This window comes from Molothrus ater, chromosome 1, assembly GCF_012460135.2.
Source record: "Molothrus ater isolate BHLD 08-10-18 breed brown headed cowbird chromosome 1, BPBGC_Mater_1.1, whole genome shotgun sequence".
NCBI classification, from domain to species: domain Eukaryota; kingdom Metazoa; phylum Chordata; class Aves; order Passeriformes; family Icteridae; genus Molothrus; species Molothrus ater.
Genome location: NC_050478.2, coordinates 122,726,664 through 122,750,417, shown reverse-complemented (window position 1 = coordinate 122,750,417; position 23,754 = coordinate 122,726,664). Strand labels below are relative to the sequence as shown.

At 34.9% G+C, this 23,754-nt stretch overlaps 1 long non-coding RNA gene across 1 annotated transcript in view; it reads left to right on the top strand.

Moving 5' to 3' along the window:
- The window catches only part of LOC118697722 (uncharacterized), a 33,899-nt gene extending 12,563 nt beyond the window's left edge, over positions 1–21,336 (top strand). Inside the window, exon 2 of the long non-coding RNA XR_004981795.2 lies at positions 13,411–21,336. This is a non-coding gene — a long non-coding RNA (uncharacterized LOC118697722). The remainder of the gene's footprint in view (positions 1–13,410) is intronic.
- Positions 21,337–23,754: the final 2,418 nt, after the last annotated feature.

The following is a 23,754-nucleotide window of genomic DNA, read 5'->3' as shown; positions in this document are numbered from 1 at the left end:
AATACTCTGAAAAACAAATACAGAATAATGCGTTTTGCAGGGAGATCTTATGTACCATGTGGAAAGAGCTTATTTTAAACAAGTCTGTCTGTACATTCCTTCAGATAAGAGTGTGCACACTGTCGTTAAAATCATAGGATTTTTGATCTATATTTCTACTTATTTTTACGAGAAAATGTTTGTAATATAAGATATGTATAAACAAATTCAAAGAGCATCTGAAATTTATTCATAAAGAAAATTTAAAAATTTAAAATGCTACTGATTATGAAGAAGTGTTTGTAAAAGTCCTAATTCCTAAAATAAACTTGTGAATCTAAAAAGGTGCTAACCTGCACACACAATGTACACAACTTTCCCCTTTCAATTAATTTCTAGTGTCAGGAGGAACTAAAATGAACACAAGAGAAGGATTTCACTCTTTTTCTCCCTAAGCTCCTTTAAAATTATCTCTTCACAGAGACACCCTGAGAAATTAGAAGTACCCTAGGAATCAGTATTTCCACCAAATACTTATTTTGAAAATGAATATATGTGCCATTTTCCTTTAGGTTTTTTTCAGTAGATATTTGTGAGTATTGTCATCAGTAAAAAGGGAATAAAAACTAAGACTAAAACATATTGTAAGGCAGCAAATAGATGCTTTTATATTTACAGCAAAATATTTTTATTTTCTTTTAATAGGAAGCCTTCATAAATTATTAAATCACACTTGATCAAGTTAACGATGGAGTTAACTATGAGCAGGTAAAATGCTATTTTCTGCATAAAATTCATACCTGAACCCCTCAGACACTTCTTATCTCTTTTCTATATATTTTTTCATTAACATAACACTATTTAAACTTTTATTTTGAGAGTATTACAGCAAGTAAAACATATTTGTCTGTGTGTATTCACCAACACACAGAATCAACTGATCTGTTCCTGTTTCATACAAAAATACTTGTGTATAGTTACATATTTAGAAGCATACGAAGGTCTGCTCAGTGTTTGGTTTTGGCACAGTAATTAAGGTGTCAGGATTCAGATAGTGCTGAACATACAAAATTTAGCATTAGAGCCCCTGGTTCATCTACAACAGGATGGATACTGTGTTTATAGAGTTCATTTTTGACCTTACCTGAGTAAGTACTTTAAGTTAAAGTATGAGATGCACCTAGAGGGGTAATACATTGAGTTTAATAGGAAGACAGTTAATAACCTTTTTTCATCCTCATGCACTATCAATCATGGCTGTCACCAGTCTGCTGAATCAAAGCAAAAGTGTTCTTCACAGATGACTGATTAGAAACGCAAAATCACAAGATCCATCTTCATGGTCACTTTTATTATAGTCATTTTTAAACTGACAGCAACCTGCTCAGTTTCAGCAGACTGGGCATCACAAATAGTGTCACTCAGTGCAGCTAAGCATGAGAAGATGTTGGCTGGATTATACTTAAAAATAATTAGGCCCAAAGCCTTTTGTGGAAGCAAGAAAAAGGATTTTTGTGGTTCTAGCCCCATCTTTTCAACACCAGCAGTAGCCTATGCTTTTACATTAGGTTACTATTGGAAAATATTTTCATTCTTCCACTTCAAGTGAATAAATCAGTTCTGGTGGCCCTTGGACACCTTTTGTTGGTAATGTAACCAGTGAGTTTTGATAGAAGCCCCTATAAGCAGAGGCTTAACATTGCATACTGCTATTGTACAGTGCTGTGATGAACTGCTAGTTTCCAGCCTTCTGAGGAATATTACAAAAGCTAATTACCTTGTTAACTAGATTTGTTTCAATAACACTGTCTCCTGTTCAAATAAAATAGTGAACAGTTCAACGGTTTAAGGTTATTTATAAATTGAATGGGCTTCAGCAAATTTAAAATCAAAATGGTGTAGGTGAGAGGGGGAGGGAGAGAAAGGGAGAGAAGGAACACTGGTACTGCAAGTTGTGATCTGTTCTTGTGTGTTTCTGGAATACAGTGAAATCTAATGTAAGTAAAGGTATTAAGTAACGCTGAAAAATGAAAGCTGGTTTGTTTGGAGGTTTTTTGTTTGATTATTTTTGTTTTTTTTTAAGAAATATAAATTGCTATTGCCTCTAAAGGGTGCTTTTCCTGTGTGAAAACTGTAAGATTGGTTCCTTAATGTAAATAAAATCCTTTCCCTCTACTTAACGCTGCTTAACATGAGAAAGAAAATAATAGATTCTGATTTGGAATTTTGATTCAAGGACTGTTGGAGTGAGAAGACAGCCAAGACTAATTCTGAAATTAGGTGGAACCTCCCTCAAAACTCTTCAAAATCTTTACTGGTTTTTAAAACCTAAATTCCACTTCATCTTGTGAACACAAAATAACATATTGCACCAGCTGAGCATTGTTTCAGAATTGTCTTTAGAATTGCAGTGAAATTGTGCATCTGGTTTGCCACTTAACTTTAACCCTCAAAAGGTAGTCTTAATAGCGAGCCTGGTTTGTGTAGCTGTGATTCCTTTAATACAGCTCATAGGACTCTAAGCTCTGTATATCTAAAACTTTCCTTTAAAACACGTTTGGTAACTCTGAGGCATTTCAGTGGGCTGCAGTGTCAGACCTTTCTTGCAGTGCCCCTTCCCATCCTTCTCTCAAACTGGAGGGCAGGACTTTGGTCAAGTAGGGCTCTTCCAAAAGGAAATGCTCTTCATTTCCACCCTCAGACCTCACTCTCACTTTTAGCACCTGGCTATAAACACACACACACACACACACAGTCAGTGGTGACTGACTTACACTCAGTGGTGATGAATCTTTGCCTACACAGGCATGCAAACACACAAAGAACATGCCACATACGTGTTTTTAACACTGGCACACAATCACTGCTGCTTGGAGAGGTATGCTGAAACACAGATACCAAGCTAATCATGTCAGGAGAATATCTTTATTTAAAGGATCTTTAATAGTTTCGTAATATTTCCAGGTACTAAAGAGACTGAAGAAGGAAAGCAGGAAGCAAAGTAGGCAGTTTTATGTCCAGTTGAGATTCACACATGCTCTGCAAACAGTTTGATTCCCTCTTTACCTCAGTTAATGTTTATCTTAAGGATATAATTAGCATTGATAATATGGTCCCATATAGAAACTCCATGTTTTTTGAAGTGGTTTTAACATGCATCTCTATTTTCTGATGAAAAATTGATACACTAATGCTGACTGACATCTGTCTAAAAATCAGAGGCTAAGTATGTCTGAATTTAAATTTCTGAGCATTAATCAAAACCTAATCAAGCAAAGAAACTAGCAATGCCTACTGATAAATATTATAATCATATTTTAATAATTATGCTTTCAGGGGAGCAACAATATTTTTCCCTATTAGATATTTTAAGTACTATATTCTAGACATAAATGGCTAAACAAAGTTGGCTGTAAATTATTCCTGTGCACTTTTCTGTATAGTAAGAACATATTCCAAAGAAATCCTGAGATCTGGAAGTAAAACTATCTGCATTAACAAGAAAATAATGGGCTACAAATGCTTTCTAATTTCAGGTACAAAAGTTGTTCTTTCTCCTAGATATAAAATAATACTGATCTACTTTCTATGTTTGCTTTCTACCCAGTTACCATATTAAGACAGTATGGGAAAGGTGATCACTGTAGCTTAATTTAAGCACATAGTAAATCCACGCATCTCAAAAAATGAGCTTAAAAGGATGAGGAATGGTAAGAAATTTTGCGGGTTTTTTTCCTTTTACAATGAAAGGAGACACAGGTGATAATTACTAAGATATTTTTATTACCTTAAGAAAACAGCTACATCAAACTGACTTTGTAAACTTTTGTAATGCATATGTTGTTTTACTCTGTGTGCTGCATCTTCCCTAGAATGTGGAATACAATAAACCATATAGAATAAATATGGTTTATTGTATGCTTATTTCTTGTCAGTACACTTGCTTATCCAGAATATTTATTACATATTAGTATATAGAACAGTTAACTTTAAAAGGGTAAGATTTTTAGAAATTAACTTTGAATTAACTATTTTTCCAACTACAGTTCTACCTATCAATCCTTATAAGACATGACTGAAGTACAAACAGTATTGAGGAAATGTTGCAGTAGAACAACTGAAACATGTTTAAGTACTGATTGCATATAAGTATCTTGTAAGATTTACCAAGATGCAATTTATATAACAAATAAGTAAAGGAATTTACATCTACTTTAGTGATTACTAATGTAATTGGTGGGAAAAAATACTTAATATGTAGGCACATGCACAGAAGACAGCAGCTGAAATAGAGCATAACTTTTATCTCAAAAAAGCAGATCTACCCAAGTAAATAGGACAAAGAGTCCCTGGAAGGTTTCTCTTTCCAAGTACACTTATCATAAGCATATATAGACCCATGAAAAGTACCCATCAAATCCTCCAACAGCAAAGCAGAGCACTGCAGACAAGAACACTAGGAATTCTCTTACCACACCTGCCTTTTTGCTGCTTGAATATGCAGCTATTTCTGACCTCGCTGCTTTTTAATTTTTTTCCCTTTGGTTTCTGAAATATTTCTTGTAGAAACTTAAAAGGAGGAAAAAGCTTTTCTATGAGCATCAGGTTGCAATAAATGTGTGTATGTGAGAGAGAGTGTGTGTGCATACAAAGATGTATCAGGAAGGCCAGACTGGTCATCTTTCAGCATCTGTCTCCTACCTGGGGCTCAGAACCTCGGCTTTGAAGGGAAAAGAGCAGAAAGCAGAGGTCATGCAAAACATTTCTACTTATATATTCAAATTACCAGTATTTAAGATGAAGATATTGTCTGATATCAATATTCCCAGTTGCTCACTAGGCAGACAATTTTTCCCTCCTCTCAAAAGGTATCAGTATCAGTACCTCCGTGTATCAGTAAGTCCAGATGATTGCTGATCGGAACTTAAAAAGGATTCTGCATTTTTCCTCTGCACTTTCTAAAATATTGACCACATAATGTGAAGTGGGGATTTCTTTTTGTTGTCTTTTTATTAATCTTTTTATTTTTATCTTTATACTCCCAGACCTCTTTTTATTTTCTGCCACCTGCAAAATAAAATAGTCACAAATCCTTGCAGGTTGTCTTTGAATTTATGCTTTATAAGAGCAACACTTTATAGGAAAGATGTAAATACTTCTTTGTCAAATATGCCAAAACCAAGTATTTTTCTTCCAACAATTAGAAACAATACCTATTTATTTACTACTGCTGAAGGATGCACATAGAAGTTTTAATATAAACATCAAGGATATGCTGAATACAATAAAACAAGTGTGCATATTACAGATTGAAAACAAGAGAAGAGCTGTCTATTTCTCAAGTAACAGATTTAGGGATAAGCACATATACTTTATTTTTCATCTATCTTTTATCTGTAGTCTAAATCATAGTTTAGATCATAGTCTGTTAGGCTAAAAGGAAAAGATTATTTTTGTACAAATGTCCATCTAGGATTTGGAACCCTGCTGTGGAATGCAAAAGGGGTAAAAAAAATCCCCCAAATTTCTTTGAATAATTTAGGTGCTACAGTATCATTTTTTTTTAATATTTGATCTTTCTCTGTAGCTGTATTTAGGCCCTGTTTTCATTTTTGTAAAGTACAGGTTTTCCTTTTTTGTAAGCTGTTCTCCCATAGTGCATCTTAGTTTAATTCATTCTTAGCAAAAGAAACACCCAGGTTCAATCTGGAGACCTCCTTCCAACATAATTTAGCTGGACCTTTTCTTAGTAAAGGTTCTCTGGTTTTCATTTTCACTTCATATTCTCAAATAAAAGATCCTTTGTTGTCTACCATTTGATTGGACTTAATGAAAAACACTCCATTTTAACTTAACAGTATTTCCCTTTGAATTTATTATATTTAAGAACACTGTCAAAAATCAAGCATTTAATCTCAGGTTTTTATACTTAGAATTATATTGCTATCATATGGTTCAATGAGGTGATGTAGAAAATATATTGAATAGATTTCAAAAAGAAAAGTGAAAAACTAGCCTCATTTTAATATGAAACTAAATACTATGGCTAATGTGCAGATTGGGTATGGTAGTTGACTTTAAAGACTAACATGTGACAGGGTGCCAACAGCTGAATTGTGCAGTATTGACTAAATGAGGTTCACTGATTTGTATTGAGGCTAATATCTTCTTTAAACAATTCCGTGTAAATTGTGCGTATAAAGTCATTGGAAGCTATTTCTCAGGACAGCCTCGCTGGCTAGCTACCTGCTGGAGTGAGGAAGATAATCAATAGAAAGAAATAGAGCTGAGCATGAGACTAGGAAGCTTCAGAGCAGTTAGTGCTGATAAAAGTAGATGATGTCAATATTTGGGAATAACACAACTCTAGGATAACAGACAAAAGAGAAGTGCATATGTTGTAGAGTGTTCAAACAGGGGCAGAATTAATGCATAAGTGGCAGATGTTGCCCCAGGCTGCAAAAAGACATTATTTATTCCAGCTATTGTTAAATTCCTAGCTATACACCACTGCTCTATATAGTATATTAAAATTATATCAGGCAATGAGGGAGCTGGAGTACTTTTTACATGAGTCAAAATTCTCAGATATAAAGAGGCTGATGCACTCTGTTAACACAGAGCATTTTCCACACATCTCCTTGACCTCATAAGGACAAGCCTGTGTCAGAAGAGAATCTTGCAAAAACAGTGCTCAGTGGTCTCTAATTAAATGAATATTTAAAACTAAGATTTAAAAGAGTAACAAATGCAAAATTTAATGGCACATTTTACCAGAAATCAATTCTTTGCTTGTAAAGATGTTGACATCCTTGAGTCCACCCTCTTCACCCTCCCTTTTCTTGTGTTTAAGTATTATTGAAACAAAAAATTCCCAATGCTCATTCAAATTTATAATATGGTGAATGTTTTTAGCCATGGTGTCTTTATTGGTAGTGAAATATTGGTATATTTTTTGCTAATTTAATAGTAGAAATCAGTTTTCCTCTTGCTGTCAGGCGATGAATTTTTGTTCTTCTATGCTGATCTCTCTGTTGATGTATTATGACATAGTCTGTCAACATGAACAGATACGTGAAAGGGAGATTGGGTGACTGAGACATGCAACCTGAATATGGCTCCTCTTCAATTTTAAGTGTATTATCATGTTTGGATACAGTCAGTAGAAATGTAAGCTTTTTTTTTTCCTCTAAAGAAAGCTATTATTTTGAGGTAATTCAGGCAAAAGCAAAACAGGTGGACTATGACAAGGTCCTAAAAGAGGAATGAATGAGGTAACTCCAAAACATATGCACGTGAACGTAAAAAACTTTCACTTCTAAGTTATAGCCCCTTAAACCTAGCATTTGCAAAACACAAAAGTTTTTGTGTAAGAAGAACCAATCCAGGCTTATCTGATTATTAAATGTTGCTATCTTTTCTTTAAAAAAAAATTAAATAATTCCACAAGCTTTACATGGTTTGTTGTCACAGATGTTTTTATTGTTTGGTGTTAGATATCTGGATTACATCAAGTAGGTGATTACTATGTCAGCTAAAAAGGTCAAGTTCCCTACTTTTTATTTCAAATCATCATAAAGAAACCTTTCTATAATGACACACTTGTCTATACTCTAGATCTCCCTCTACTCATTTTAAAAAAAGCTTCTATCTGATACATTGCTTAACACGAGAGAATTTCATATTTTGATAGTTAATAGTGTCAATATTCATTCTTGGGAGATACCTGTGTACTGAAATAATTATTTTTTTCAAAGAAAATTTCTTATCAAAAGATCATATTTTATCATTAAAAATACACGATTTATTCCAATAAAATTATTAGAGTGATGTGCCATAAAAACCTTCTTAGATATTTTTTCAGGTTGCTATTCTTAAGTTGTCTAACGTTGCACCATTCCATCTTAAAATCACAAGAATTCATAAGGTTTCTGTCTAATACCTAACTCTAAGGAAATCTTCATTTCAAATAAGCATGCATTTTGATTTGGGACATAGTCAAAAATCTTTAAAGATATATACATCAACTAATTTGTTAATCTTGTGCCACTTTTAGCATTTGTCACACATATAGACCAGGAAATTGGCTCCATCTCATTCTAGCTCTGTGTTGAATTAAAAACCTCTACTGCAAAGAAGAGCATGATGTGGGGAAAGAATAAATTTAGTTCTTTCCTTAGTAATGCACATATATTTCCATACATTTCACATCCTAAGGGAGCCTGTGAATGCATTCAATAAATATAAAACTGTAATTCCAGGAAAAGAGAATTTTTATATTACAAATTTCAGATAGTACTTTGTTCTTAAAAGATCTGAAATTACAAACGTCATTATGTTTTTTATTCTTTTACAAAATACAGGCTAGAGAAAAAAAATGGAGAGGCATTGCATTTTAGGGTCATCAGTATTTCTGAGGGTATTAGTTGACTTGGAACAAAAAATATATATTCTACAACGGCACTTGTAAATTAAGAAAATTGTGTCCAGCCCAACTAGTTCTACCTTATGTATGCTGAAATCAAAATCATATATGTAAGCATTTATATCAAACTATTGCCTATCTTCACCTTATATATTAAGATCAGTGAAAAGAGCAGTTTATGGATAAAGGGCAATAATAAAGGGGTAGCCTTTAAACATGATTAGTTGGTGTCTATTAAAGATGTGTTAAAATGAAATATATACTGCAGGTGAAGGAAATTACTAAGTCCTTCTAGGATGATGGACTTACTATATGTGTATTTCACTATCCCTTTAAAATATTTGTGAATTTGACTGCATTCTGAGGAGACAGAGCAATGTGGTAGATTTATGAGGGTCTGACGGAAACAGGGCTAGGAAAGATTATGGCATACTTGTTTAGAAAAACTGAGAACTGGAGGGTCCTGATTTACACTGACATATATCTAGATGAAACTATAGTTTGCAAATTGCCTGGAGGAGTTATCTTTTATTAAGTGTTTGATGGGTACAGAAATCTACCTATCTATTCTATAACAGTCTAGGAATACCAACACAATATTTGCAAATACAATTTCAATATTTTTAGATTTTCTTAAATATTTTCATTTTTATGGTCACCTCACCCAACCGTGTGCTGAGCTCCCAGAAGTACCTAACAACCCATATGGTTAGAGTTTTGTTGCATTATTTTGAATTCTTGAGATAGCATTGTGCTGAAATGTTCCCTGCACTGCAGGAGTAGGAGAGATCAAACCACAACTTAGGCACTTTTTACCTTTTTTAACAGCTTACCAACATATTTGACACTTTCTGCATCTTAACATTTAGAAAAAGATGTTAAAAATCCCAACGTTCACAATTAATGCACTTCCAAAGGCTTTCAAGTTCGTGACTTCACTGTGATGCCACTACATATGTTTAGTTTGAAATTAAGCAAGGAGTAACAGACAAAGCATGCAGTTTTACCAAGCACTGTAAGATTTCTTGCAAAGAAAGCCTGAAAGACGGGTAAGTTTTCTACTCAGATCAACTTTCCTCATTTTATTCTGACTGATACAAGGTAGATGACTTGTCTAGGAGGAGGAGGTGGGGGGCAGGTTAGCTTTGCACAATAATTTTTGGTACATTAACTCCTCTTCCTTGAGGAGATGTTACTTTTTAATCTTATTTTAAATCATTATTATCATAGGGAAAATCTGTATTAGTCACTACAATCCTAGTCATATTTTATTAATGCAATTAAAATTGATGTTTACTGATGCTTTAGCAACAAAATGATGAATTTAATATCAATTTAACAATGGATGATGATATGCATCCAAGTTCTGTCAGCATTTTTTCAAGCCAGGTGAATGCATTCTACAAATATTAGGCAATATTTTGCATAACAATCCACCTATTAAACGGGAAGTTTTGTCAAGCATGTATGTGCAGTTGGTCACCAATTATATATATATATATATATTTCCCACAAAAATGTGGAAACAGGATTAGAATATTTTAAAGAGTTCACAGGCTTCAAATAATGATATAGTACACATTATCGGTTAGTGTAAGCTTTTGATCAGCAATAGAGAAAATAAAGTTTATGACCAGATAACTATTTATACTTTCATTATGAATATATGTTCTGTGCATTGATAGCTTTAACAAAGTTTTTCTAGTGTTGTACCATTGTATGAAGAGCTGTACATTTGTGATAAGCCACATGCCCTGACCCATTTTCATCAGTAACTTGCATGGTTTTCTTAAATCATTAACTTATCAGATCTGGGTAGGGATGTCTGGATCTTTCTGGATGTTTGTATAGTGCCTAGCATAATATAATGTGTACTGGAATATAAGGAAATAATTGGCACTTGTTAGTTATAAGCAGCACTTGTTAGCATAGGCTTTCTAGCATGCCAACAAGCAATTAACCTCAGCATCAGTCAATCACCTTTTCCTAGTTAACTCTCATTACACTTTGAGGACAGCTGCCATCTTCTCGTGGAAAAATACATGTAACTGTGCCCCTGACTGTCATGCGAGTTTCAGACCAGTGTAACTTTATTCTATCCAAAAGAATTAGAGCTTTCTAAATAGTAGGGTAATCAAGAAAATTATTTTTCTTCCATGACTGTAAATTAGGAGTAAGTGCACCTAATTCATTGGTGCTGCATCTGTTTAAAACTGTGGCACCGAAATTGGAATCAATCTTTTCTTTCTGTACCTAAGAGGTGAAAGTGTAGTACTGTACATAAGTCAATCAATGCAATGATGTTGCTTAGCAATGTAAATGCAAAAGAGTAGATTGCTGATGCCAAGAAATTTGCACCCACATATTGCACCTGTCAGTAAATGGGAGTTTGCATTGCAACTGCACTGCAGTGTGGAATTATTGCCTTAATTAGAGACTTCTTCATCTCTATTAGGTATGCCTGAAAAGACAATATGGTGAGGTTTTCTTATCAGCTCATCATTGCTATGGATGGCAGGAGTAACTGGTTTTGTTTGTTTTTACTCTTTTTGCTTGTTTTTTTGGTTGTTTTTTTTTTAAAAAACAGCAAACACTTCAATTTTTGGTAGGAGTAGATGACCAGAAGAGAATTTCTGTGTGCTATTTGTGTAGAAGAGAGTGGTTGACGGTGGGTTAATAAAACTGTTTATTCCCATTTCCCTACACGTAAGCGTGATTTTCTTGGAAGAAAGGTATGGAAGAGCTGAACTGTGATTTAAAGCACATCATTTCATTTCAATAGCAGGAAGCAACTTCCATAAATGACAACTTTTTTTCTTTTGATAACTCCAGTAAAATACAGAGATGACACCTGTATGAAGCATTATTTTTAGAAAGAGGGACTGGGACACTTCTTCTCCCTTGACTATCAAAATGACATATAAATATCATTTCTTTTACTTTTTCTGTGAGTTTTGTGACTTGTGCCTTGGTGTGTGACTGCGATGTGCTTTTTTTGTTGACAGATGTGAATAAGGTATAGAGAGCACTAAATAAAAGCTGCCTGGTCCAAATAGGCAGCAATATGCAGCACAACTTAAGGAAAAACAAACAAAAAATCCAAACCAAACCAAAAACCTCAACCAATAACAAAAACTCCCCACAAAAGAAAACCAAACCCAACCAACCAATAAAGCACAAAAAAAAAAAAAAAAAAAAAAAAGAAAAGAAAAATAAAATAAAATAAAAGAGATTCACTGTAGACTTATTTCTTCCTGGTCAGTACATTAGGGAATAAACTGAAAAATATGGAGTATTTTTCCAGTGAGTGATGAAAACAAAAGAAGGAGAAAGTTGAGGCCTGTAAGGTATTTTAATTTAAGAGTTTTACATATTCTATTCTGAATAAATCTTTCAATTATGAATCGCAGTCTATCCAGCTTAGGTAAGAAAACCGTAGAATAAGAGTTTCTTTTTTGTTTTACAGAACTTTAGCTATTATTGCTTAACATTTTCCGTGTTTTGCTGACTGAAATTCTTTGGGGAATGTTTAAAGAATGGACTTTTTAGTGGATTTCTTTGGGGTATTCTTTTCAAATAGTCACTCTTGAAATCATCCTGAGGCATCTTTGGATCTTAAGTCACTTTATACTGTATTAAGTCACCGTCTAAAGTTCCTACTAGCAGCTGGGAATTACCTTAGTGATATTAGACACTTTTCAAATATAAGATCATCTATTGGTGAAAAAGTTCTATGATAGCAAAATATAACTAGGTTTAACTTGGTTGTTGATAATATGTTTTCTTCTAACTGTATCTTTGTTATCTCTAAGGGAGTTAGCAATCATAAAATTTGTATCTTGCCCTAAGCATCTGATTGCTGTATTTGGTACCAGAACTTACAATCCCAGAGCAATCCCTACCCTCTTTGACGAGTCACATACTTACATTTGTTGGGTACACCCTGGCTGGGTTGGGTGAGGGAGTGGCCCCACAAGCAGCTTCACTGGCAGCTCTGAAGGAGCAGTAACCTCCATCTGGGCTGTGACATTAAGCTAGAACAGACTGAAACTGCTTCCTTTAGTAGCTGGCACTGTTATGCTAGAAAGCATAGCCAGGCCGTACTTATACAAAATATAAACTCATGCCAATGCAGGAACACAAGATACTGCAGGATCATGAAACAACTGTTTCTTCTTTAAATGTTACATAAACCTCATGGTGCAACTGTGGTAGAATAGGAAGCTATAGGAAGCTATTTTTCATGTGTAACTATTATGTGCCTCAGGAGAGCAAAATGTTTTTCACTATATTTTTGCTTAAACTATTAAGGACACCACTGGAAAAGTTCTTAAAAGGAAACTGGATTATTTGGATTAAAATATTTTTAGTAGTCTGATAATTACGTAAGAGCATGAAGAAATGTGAAGGGAAGCAGAACCATGTAAAGCAGAAGGGAGTGTACTCACTGGTAAAAATGAGGTGAGAAAATGTTATGTTTTGGTATAAAACATGTTTCCTGGTAGTACTTTTGCTGAAATCAGCATTATGAAGCAGACCTATGATGATAATTAGTTATGTAAACTCATAATGCAAACTTGCAGTGTGTTGCAAGTCTGGTAAATTTGTTAACTTTGTTTTTTTTAGACTAGACTTTGCTCATATTTAAAATGATAGATACAGGGAGAATAGGGCAATTCTTTCTTTGTTTTGACTCAATAACTGTTCTATTGCCTTTTTGCCTGGTGAGTTAGAGAATCATTTTGGCCATTTAACATGTATCTCCAGTATGTTCATGTAGTGCAACATAGTTTTGCCTCTTGGTTATTAAGACCAGCCGCCATAAAAATCCATTTTAACTGGTGACTTAAGACATGTTTCCTTGTCAATAAACATGAATTTGTAGCCTTGGTCATCTCTGATGACTAAAATATATGGTTGCAAAACATGAAATGGTATTAATTATTCAGTCTAAGTGCTCTATTCTGATACTTTTTTGTACTTACACACACATTTTCTTTTCCTAGGTATCTTTTTAGTGCTGAAATGGACACACTAATTGTGAACCACGTGGTAAGGAGCTCCTTCTAAAATATGCAGTAGCACATTTACTGGAATTTAACAGGCTGTGTACTTTAAAGCCTCTCCTGCCTGTAATCATGTGAACAAACCTTGCAAGTCACAGTGCCAGCTCGAGATGCAGCACAGCACAGAACTGCAGCCCTGGAACAGCCCCCACCACTGGCAAGGGACAGAAAGGAGACGCTGACCTGCAACGGGACCAGAGACCTCGCTACCAGGATTTGCTCACGGTTTTGCTTCTGGCAACTCACATTTCCATTTTTCTCAAAGCTTCTACATCTGTGTCATCAGACAAAGCCCCACGAGTGGTGGCAGAGCAAACTGTAGCCTTCATTTTCAAGTTCGAAGAGAAAAAATTATTTACATGTTTAAATCCCAGAACTGGCTGTCCAGAGGTCACTCTTTGTTGGCCACTGCTATGAGCCATTAAGGCTTCCCAAAACTCAAAAAGAAATGGGACATAGTCAGGGGCAGAAAAATCTCATTGTTTAAAATGTCCTTAAATTCTATTTCATTGTATTATATGATTTTTGTCCTACCACAGGTATATGAAAGATGGGATGTTTCTATCATTGCTTGCATGAATGACTACTTAAATTGACTGTCAGAGCTTGCAGGACCAATCTTTGACCCTTCTTAAGTTTGTTTTAAACTGAAGGAAATTATCTTTTAATTGATTAGGACTTTAGGCTATTTTTAAAGGAAAATTATTGATTCGTGCAATGAATTGTACTGCTTAATCAGCCTTCCACCTCAGTATTCATATATATTTTTGGTTACAAATTTAGATAAATGTTTAACTATGTGTTTTAATGCTGGCCTGCCTTTTTCTTCCCCTTTCCTGTTTAAGACAGGTTTTTCTGAATCAAACCCTTGAATTTAGTGACAATTAGTACAATTTCCAGACACATCAGCAAGACTTTCTGTACTAAGTGTGGGAATGTGGATGTTAAGAGGAAGCACAAGTAATGACTTTTTTTCCATTCACAAAGGAAGCACTAAGACATTAAGGTTACTCAACAGAAATTAATAAATGCAGCCTGGGAAGTTATTATTTTTCCAAACTGTGAGAAGATCTCTGAAATAATAAAGATAAAATACAACAAAAACCTGGAGAAACTGTCTAATTTTCTTAAAAAAATAATAGGAAACAAAAAAAAGGCATTTCACAGTGAAGAAAATCTTCAGGCAGGGGAAAAAAAGATTTGTTTGGTAGAGTGTTAGGGTCGCTTGAAAGAAAAATTCAGGGCCTGTTCTTTGCTGCTACTTCAGAAGTGTGTTGGGCATTTAATCTTATTTGCCCTGTCTGCAAATAGAAGATGATAATGCCCTTTTTGCAGTGTTGTACAGTCTCTAGAAGTTTCACAATGAAAGAGGGAAGCATTTCATAGGGTATTTAAAATTGCCTGTTGGACCTCATGTTTTTAAAATAAAAGTTTAGACTACACATCCTGGAGGAGATGGGTCTCTAGGGCAGTGCAGGCAATGTTTAAATGGGGTATTTTTTTGTTTCACTTTTTTTTTTTTTTTATTTTTTAAACTGTTTAATGGACTGATTTTTGGTATCCTCTCTGGAACATACAGGTCTCTGGAGACTGCTAGAAATGAGGTTTGCTGGGAATAAAAGAGGCTTCTTTAGGAGATCCCATCATCATCAGAATTCTGTCATCATCACAAAAACTTGAAATTAGTATGGCCCATATCTTAGTATTTCAGCTTCTAAACTTTCAGCAACATTTTGTCTGGCTAACATCTTAAATGCCATGGCTTTCCTATTAGATAAGCAGGCTGATTTCATTACTATTTCTTGACAGAACAAGATTAAAAAAAAAAAAAAAGACTTGAGAATCTCCTGTAGAGAATTTTGGTGACAGAAACAGAACTGCTGTTATATGGCTGTACATATTTTATGATACAGAAAAGGAAATTAACAGGAAATTAGTAGAATTTCTACAGGAATTTTTAGAAAATTTATGTAAATATAAACTACAAAAAGCAAATGGCATCTCCACAGTTTATTCTGGCAGTACTAATCACGTTTATTCTGACAACGGGCAAGGAGTGTGCCCAGGGTGGTGTCTCCTGACCCCTGCCCCATGTTGCCAGCCTTTAGCTCTGCTCTAGTGTGGCTGTTGTCACCACAGAGCTATGCAATGGGGCTGTGCAGTTTTGTCCTCTGGCATATCCCATATCTTGACCCTGAGTGTAGCCCCATGCTCTTGCAGTCATTCTTGAAATGTGTTCTGGCCTGGAGCAAAGGCCCAAGTTTATAGGGCCAGAGACATAGGAAGCCCCACAATTTGACTCCTGTCTGAAACTTTCAGCATTTATGGTAGGAAAGGTAATTAACAAAGCAGATACAGAATTAAGATGCTTTATCATAATATCAAAAGCAAGAATGCAACATTTTTCTGTTTAGGTAATCAGTGAAGGGACAACAGTGTCTGTTACCTGCAATTTTGCCAGTGGTAAGTGCCAGCTAAAAGCTGAAGCACAGATGTATGAAATGCTTGTTATTTATCACTGACATGCTTACAAGATGCCACCAAATATATCAGGCTCTACTATAATAGAAGAAACCATAATTACTTTGTGATAAAAATGGATATGTTATAATTGTTGGTGAATTAAAGACTCAAAAAGAGATTAACCTTTGATAACAACTTGTTATCTGTCTTTAATTAAATCCAGAGTGATTTAAATAAATAAGAGCATCTTTAGGGCTTATGTTTTAATTGTGAAAATGACTAATTTGTGCATGTCGTTATTTCAAGCTACTTTAACTGCATTACTTGCATAAGTTCAAGAAACAGAATTTCATTCCATCTGGAGATTATTTACTTTAATTCATCATACAGTCAAAAAACATAGAATTAAAAAAATAATTACTAAAAACCTGTTTGAACCTAATAGAGAAATTTAGGTGACTATATATGTCCATATGGAACCTGAAAATTTCAACACACTTCAAAAATGAATAGAGAAAACAGTCAGGGAGCTACAAATCCTGTGATTTCCTCAAAAAGCCTATTTTTGCTACTATTTAAACAGATTTATGTATAAAGAATAGATGTATATAAACTGCTTTTGAAGATATTTTTATTTTTTAAAAAATTAATGTGTTATGTGTGCTACTGAGATGGAAGCTGTTTACTTTCACTGCACTCTGGACCTCTGACCCAAGTTAAATACACAAGGAGACCTAGTATGTTAATTAAAGGATCAAAAAAAAGTTTCCAATTGGTTATATTGGTTATATTGGTTATAGGTCTGTCAGTGAAACATTTTTGGACTTAAGGAGATGTGTGACTCACCTGAGGACGAGGCATGTTAAATCATTTACAGGTTGGGCACTTTCCAAATCACGAGTGCTATCATTCTGATACCCTTAAAAACCACTAAGTTGACTTGCAGACCATTACCTTCTAGCAGGAAATTACTCAGAAGCCTCACTGGATCAGCAGCAAGCCTACAAGTGTACTTCTCTACAGTGGGACATGACCACCCTGTCTCCTGTCTTGGACATGAAAGCCATATGATAAATAATAATAACAATAACAAAACCAATAACAGTAATAAATATCTAATATTTAGCAAATAAAAAGTCTTAATAATTTGGTATCTATCTAATATACTAAAATTCAGAATTATTAATGCTGGCAAAAAGTAGCAGAGTGCATCCCAAAAAAGTGATTTTTGCTGTGTTGTTACAGATGTTACAACTATGCAAACAACAGGTTGCAATGCTATACTTTTAAAACTCCAGTGGTATGAAAATGTGCACATGTGCACAGCAGATCACTGGTTATTGCAGTAAAGGCAGTCTCTGCTTCTGCTATACATTTTCCCTGCTGATATGCTCTTTTTTTTTTTTTGAGGTTGTCATATGGTATAACACTTTTACTACTTGACTCCTCCCACTTTTCTTCAAACCACATCCTGATTTTTGGCCTCAGAAACTAAACATATGCACAACTTACAGAACAACACATGATATTGTTTCTGTATAACATCATACCAGCTGGGATATAAATTCTTACAGACAATTTTATGTGAATGAAAAATACCTACATTAAGACATTTTCCATAGTTGTGCAATACATACCACAGTAGAGCATATGGTTTAGAGTCAGAGATCCTCACTTAGAATTATAAAAAAAGTCTCAAGTCAGGCCACAGATCTTCAGACAGTGTAATTTTGAATAGATCATCCTAATTTATTTCTATTTTATTTCTTACTACTTCTATTCTGTTTTGGATTTCTGGAATCCAAACTCAGCTAGTTTGTGGGCATATTTAAGACCTTTAAATTTTATCTATTTCATTCATTTGGTATCAAGTCAAATAAAATTATCATTTAACTAAGGAATAGGTAATTTATGATGAAATTTTAACTTGTATCACGATTTGAAGATATGCCAATAGGCATGACTCCTCATTTTTGGGAAGTATATTTCATACATATTTTCATTAGTAAAAAACTATTTTTTTCTGATGTTTCAGTGCTGTTTGTTTATGTATGTATGTATGTATGCATGTATGAATTTATTTATTTATTTATTTGGGGCATGGTGGAAGTGGTTGGTTGGTTGTTACATTCCCCTTCAGGATAAAGAATCTGCGTGTGAGGCTTTTCTCCCACGATCTATAAACTTTAATCAAGTCATACTCAGCCCTCCTTTTTAATAATCAAAGACACTGAGTTTATGCTTTCACAGCAAATAATTTTCTTCTGCTCTTAAATGAATTTTAAATGCAATTTTGTGAAGTCTCCATTTTTTTCCCACCATTCTCATTAAAATATGGACAACAGATCCATGGGAATTATTCCAACAATTGCATCAGCATTCAAGGATTACATTCTCTGTTCATGCAGCTTCATGGTGGGAGCTCATGTTGGGTTGCTGATCCACCATGGCCCCTAAATCCTTGTAGAGTTGAGGCACTCCCTGTCACCGTACCCCATTTCTGGGGGGGTGAAATCCATTAGTATTATGTTTAACTATGCATTCATGTCTCCTAAGATGCTCATTTCTTGCAATGGATCTAGCTGATAAAGAAATCTCTTCCTTGGTTTCATAACGATGTTCTCACTGAGGAATCTTTCTGTCATCCTCAGATCCTTAGCATGGTAGTTTGTACTTGCACCTCTGGGTCACTGCTGGGAATACTGAATAGCACTGGGCCTAGTAAAGGTGCCTGCTGGATACAATTAGAAACACTTCAATATAAATTTTCTTTTTAATGTATCCTTTGATGACCTGCTAGCCAGCTCTTGATTGAAATTGTCTACATTGATGCTATGTAGCAGAATTTTATTTTCTTAAGAAAATTATCTTGCAGCATTTACAAACTTTTATTATGCACTTATCAATTAAACAAAAAGAAGAAAAGCATCCAATGGACAGGTGAAAAAAATCTGTTTGCCACATAGCAGACAAAACAGTCAGGATTTAAATTCTTCAATTTTCTCTGCACATATAACTTCATTTCAGAACATTTCATATATAAATAATACTGTTCATCTTTCAGAACTGGAAGGATTCTGACTTGCCTGACATATCTATCTCAAAATGTGTAAGGGCTTTCTGAATTTATTGGAACCACCTCTGAGAAACTTACAGGACTGATGCCAGACACTGGTGCATGCGCTTTCCTCAGTTGTATTTAAGATGTTTTGCCAACAGTTTGTCTCTCAGATTATGGTTTATAATTTGCCACAAAACCCAAATTCATAAAATTAAATAAATATTCTTAATTAATTCTTAATCCACCTTTTGGCAGACATATCTTGTTTTCATTTCTTTCTGTAAAAGCAGCAACACTGCATCTATTATGTTGGCAGATAGAGGTACATCCAGAATCCTCCCAAAATTTTAGTATTGTCATAGTCTTCCTCCTTCTCACCCCTCAGTATTTAATGTGCCTGAAAGGTGTTTGCATTTTTCCAAGTAAAGAAAAAGGAGGGAGTAAACTTTAAAATGAGTCAACTAATTTAAAATGTCTCCCTTTCTTCCTCTGGACCCTTCTCTCTTCTGGAAGAATGTTCTGGTGAAATTTATTAGAAAGACATTTCCAAGCAGTTTATTCATTTTAAAGCAAATCTAAAGCTTTTGGATTTATTGGACTTTTCTGTCTTTGTGTAAGTTGAATATCACAGCTAATAGCACTGTAATAATTACATGTCATTTTCTTCATCCTCTTTGTGCACTGCCAATCTGCAAAGGTGTCTCATTTCACACATCATTTGTGACGTCCTCTGGTAATGCCACATATTTTGGGGAATAGCTGGTGAATGTAGTCATAAATCTCCATTTTGAGATGTCTAGTTCCAGATTCTGGACCCAATTCCATAATTATTCAAAGCACAGAGTTCTTGGTGAAGTCAATGGGCCAACAAGACCCATTGAGATCAGATTCCAAGAGAAGGAGTACAGGTTACTAAACTAAAGTTCAGGACTGTAGGGTTTCCCAGTCCTTCAGCCAGACTGCAGTGGCCACAGCCCAGTGTAGGAAAGAGGGTTCCCCTATTTGTCTCCAGCTAGTGACCCATGGGGTCACTGCAACAGGAGGGAATTGGGGCTGGTGTGGCACTCTGGACAGTCTGCCCACATTACGGACAGATAGCAAGCTATTCTGATGGTCCTATTCCATGCAAGACAGCTACTGCAAAGGAACACTGCTAATTCCTGCTGAGGCAAAGCAACCACAATTCCGCAGTGATCTAGACCTGACTTCGACACAGAGACAGCTCGCGAAATTGAAAAACAGGAATAAACCAAAAAGTATTATATATGTCTGAGAAATCTTATCAAGCCTGGCAGAGATATTTATTGCTCACTGATGACTGAGAATCTCATCTTGCTCAGGGAGTAGTTGTGAGTTACTAATGGAGGAAAAATGTGGGATGAGCAAAGAATGACAGTCTATGGCTGATTACTCTGATGTCATGCTTTGGGAAAAGCAGCCAGAAATGTGCAACTCATTCTGCTTTAGAATCAAAGGCACCTAATTACAATCTCATTTTGTTAAAACACAGTGCTAATGACTTGCTTGTGCAGTAGCTGGATAGCATATCAACTGCCATATAAGCTAAGTTTTTCCACTTTAACAATCCCAGTTATTGTATTTGACTGCCTGTGCTTTAACGTTCACCAGTTGTTGCTGTGTGTCACTGGAGAGGAGGGATGCAGCAGTATACACTAGGCAGGGAAAGTGAAAGGAATGAGTGGCAGATAAACTTTCTGCTAAGATGTCCTCACTTCAGAAGAACTGATTGAAGTAACTTATAAACAATGGTCTATTAAAAATCCAGCCATGTTTCTTCAGGTCAAAGATTAAATCGCATTCTCTCTTTTAATCTCCTCTTTTTAATTTTTGTAATCTGATTTTTTTTTTTTTTTTTTTTTGCTGGCACTCAGCTGCTTGTATCTTTGAATTTTTTTCTTTCTATTTAGGTTGCTTCAGCATGTTTTCTACACGTTATTCACCATCTTCCAAAACTTTACTACGAAATGTATATAGACACATTCTCAGCTCCTACTACTTGCAAAACCCTACTTTTGTTAAGGGTTCCTTCTACTATCTTCCAAGCATTCTTCTGAGAGTGAATGTATTGTTATATATGAATACATGCCATGAATTGTTATACATAACATATAGATATTTGCTGCCTATGTATTCCTTTCCTCAACAGATCCTGAATTAAGTATGTGTATGGATGATAGGCATTGACATTTGTTATTATTTGATCTTATTCTGTGAAATCTTCAACAAATTCTGCACATTTTTATCTGTTAATAACAGTAAAGTCTGTTCTATTAAATATTTATCTGAAAGGAATTCTCTGAAAATACAGAAATGAAGACAGATTTCTAAGTAGCTGTGTGTTTTTGGGACATAATAAGGACAAACTTCATACAAAACCACATTTTTCACATGGCATTAAATGGCTTTAGATTTTGATAAGTTTGGTTTTCTCCTATATGTCTGATGCAATCTATTACATGTGTAATTGTATTTCTGAGTATGTTGTTTCTTCAAATGTGAATGGCATTATTTGTTTCACTGTGGTTGGTACTCTGACAGTGTCCATCTCTCTAAATCTATGTAACTGGTATTTTCTCCAGGTTCATAGTTCTTGTCTCTTCAGGTCTCTGCCACTTCCCTCAATAACCTTTCATATGAAGTAGTGTTACTCTAAGCTTTTGTGTCAAAAATCAGATAGGATCTCAAGAAAACAATGTGGGCTTCAAGCTTTTCACATTCGGGTGATATTCAGAGGAGAAAAAGATCTGTAAATATTACTTTTAAGGAACATGGAGGCCAGCCAGAGTTGAAATAGGAGCCTTTCCAAGGCATCCTGAAGAAGCAACAGGGGCAATAATAAAACCAAATTTCCCCCTGTAAAGAGAATAATTTTTGGAAGAATGGACTCATTAGCTACATGCTGAGGTCCAAGTTATTTTCTATTTCCTTCTCATGACTTCTAGGCCATGACCATGTTCTAACTATATTCCATATCAGAACACTACCTGGGAATATTAGTAAGCTGAAAAAGAAAACAGTAAAACAGTTATAGTCCCAATGTTAGTATGAAATTCAGGACCATGATCTTTTAACTGCACCAGTAAAAAGTTATGTCAGTTGTAATTTTTGCTTCTTGGAGATGCCTAGCATTCAAAGAGATCTCCACAAGTTCACATTCAGTTCTGCTGAATTAAGAAATCAGGAAAAGGCATTGATGAGCTCAGTTTTCATGGGTTGCTTGGGGGGAGAGAGTCAAGAAGCCAGCCCGCTCCCCAGTCTCTGCTAAGTCTTGTTTTGGGTGCAGGTTTACTCATGTGATTTGGCAGCAGTCACTAAGTTATTTGCCAGCTGTGTGTATTTGGTGTATCAGGTATCACTGCTACCTCCTCCTCTCCTAACTCCAAAGTAGAGTCTGCTGGTGACTAAACAGCAGAGGGATTCTCTAGCCTCTGTTCTCAGAGGCAGGGCAACAGAGCAGGGCAAGCTACAACAGATTGTTGCTCTTACTCCTCCCAATGTTGTAAATTAAAACAAGAATATGAAAAACCCATATGACTTCATCCCTCAGACCACAAATGAAGCTGAGTCAGCAAGTGGTGAAGAAAACTACATGTATTTAGAGTGAATGAGCAATTATTTCTTTTTCATGAAATGTTTGTAGCTAATCAACTCAAATAGCTGCCTATCTAATAAATACAAGCTGCATAAAATCCTGCCAAAAAAACTGCACTTGGATGGTATATTTGGCAGAACTACTCTCAAAGCATATTCAGTGTTCACTATTTGAGTCAATAGGTTGAGACCTGAGTAAGATTAAGAAATTATTTTGATTTTTTTTTATACTAGATGCCTCTTTTATTCATAACCATGTTTAGTTCCACTGATTTCTGTAGATGTAATGGTTGCAGGAGCTGAATCCAAAGCTAAGCACTTAACTATTTCTTTCCATATATCCTAACTTTTTAATATGTCCTAATTATGCTCCTAAGCATTTGTTTTTTTTTTTCTTCCCTCCTTTTCTTAGGCACGTCAAATGGATTCAGATTAAATTCAATAAGTTTGAAATTCTCAGAAATCCAGCAATTATATTTTTACTACAATTTAAGCTAAATTCTAAGCACATCCTCTGAGTATTTTTTTGTTGTTAATAGCAATATAATAATAATGATAATGATAATGACAATCCATTTTATATGCTTCATTGAAATGTCTGACTTCAACACGAATATATATTTTTACACAATTAAAAATATGTATAATGTGTACAACACCATGATAAACACAATTATGTTTTCAAAGAGATTTTTAGGAGGCTATCATATCAAAACTAGATTTGGTCCCATTTGATACTGATTACTTATTTCATATCTTGGTACACACACCATAGACCACTTAAACTCTGAATGCTTTCAGTTTAATCACTTTATACTGCTCCATCCTCTCCTTCCTCCAGGATCTTCACAGAAGTGTAAGTAGCCAGACACAAAAATTGAAAGAGCAAAGTCAGGAAGAGTAAATTTTACTGACATCACCTTCCCATGAATTTCCGCACACAGATTTTTCCATGTAACTCCCTTTAAAAGTAATGGGAATCATGTGACTCAAACCTCTGCACACTGAGCAGTTTCCTGAGTGTACTGAAGAGTCTGCATCTAGTTTCCAAGTCCTTAAACAAAATAATGGAGGCACAGTGACAATATATCACTCAAATATCTCATATATTTAGTATATTATGGAGCTTCTAAGAAACATTTGTAAAA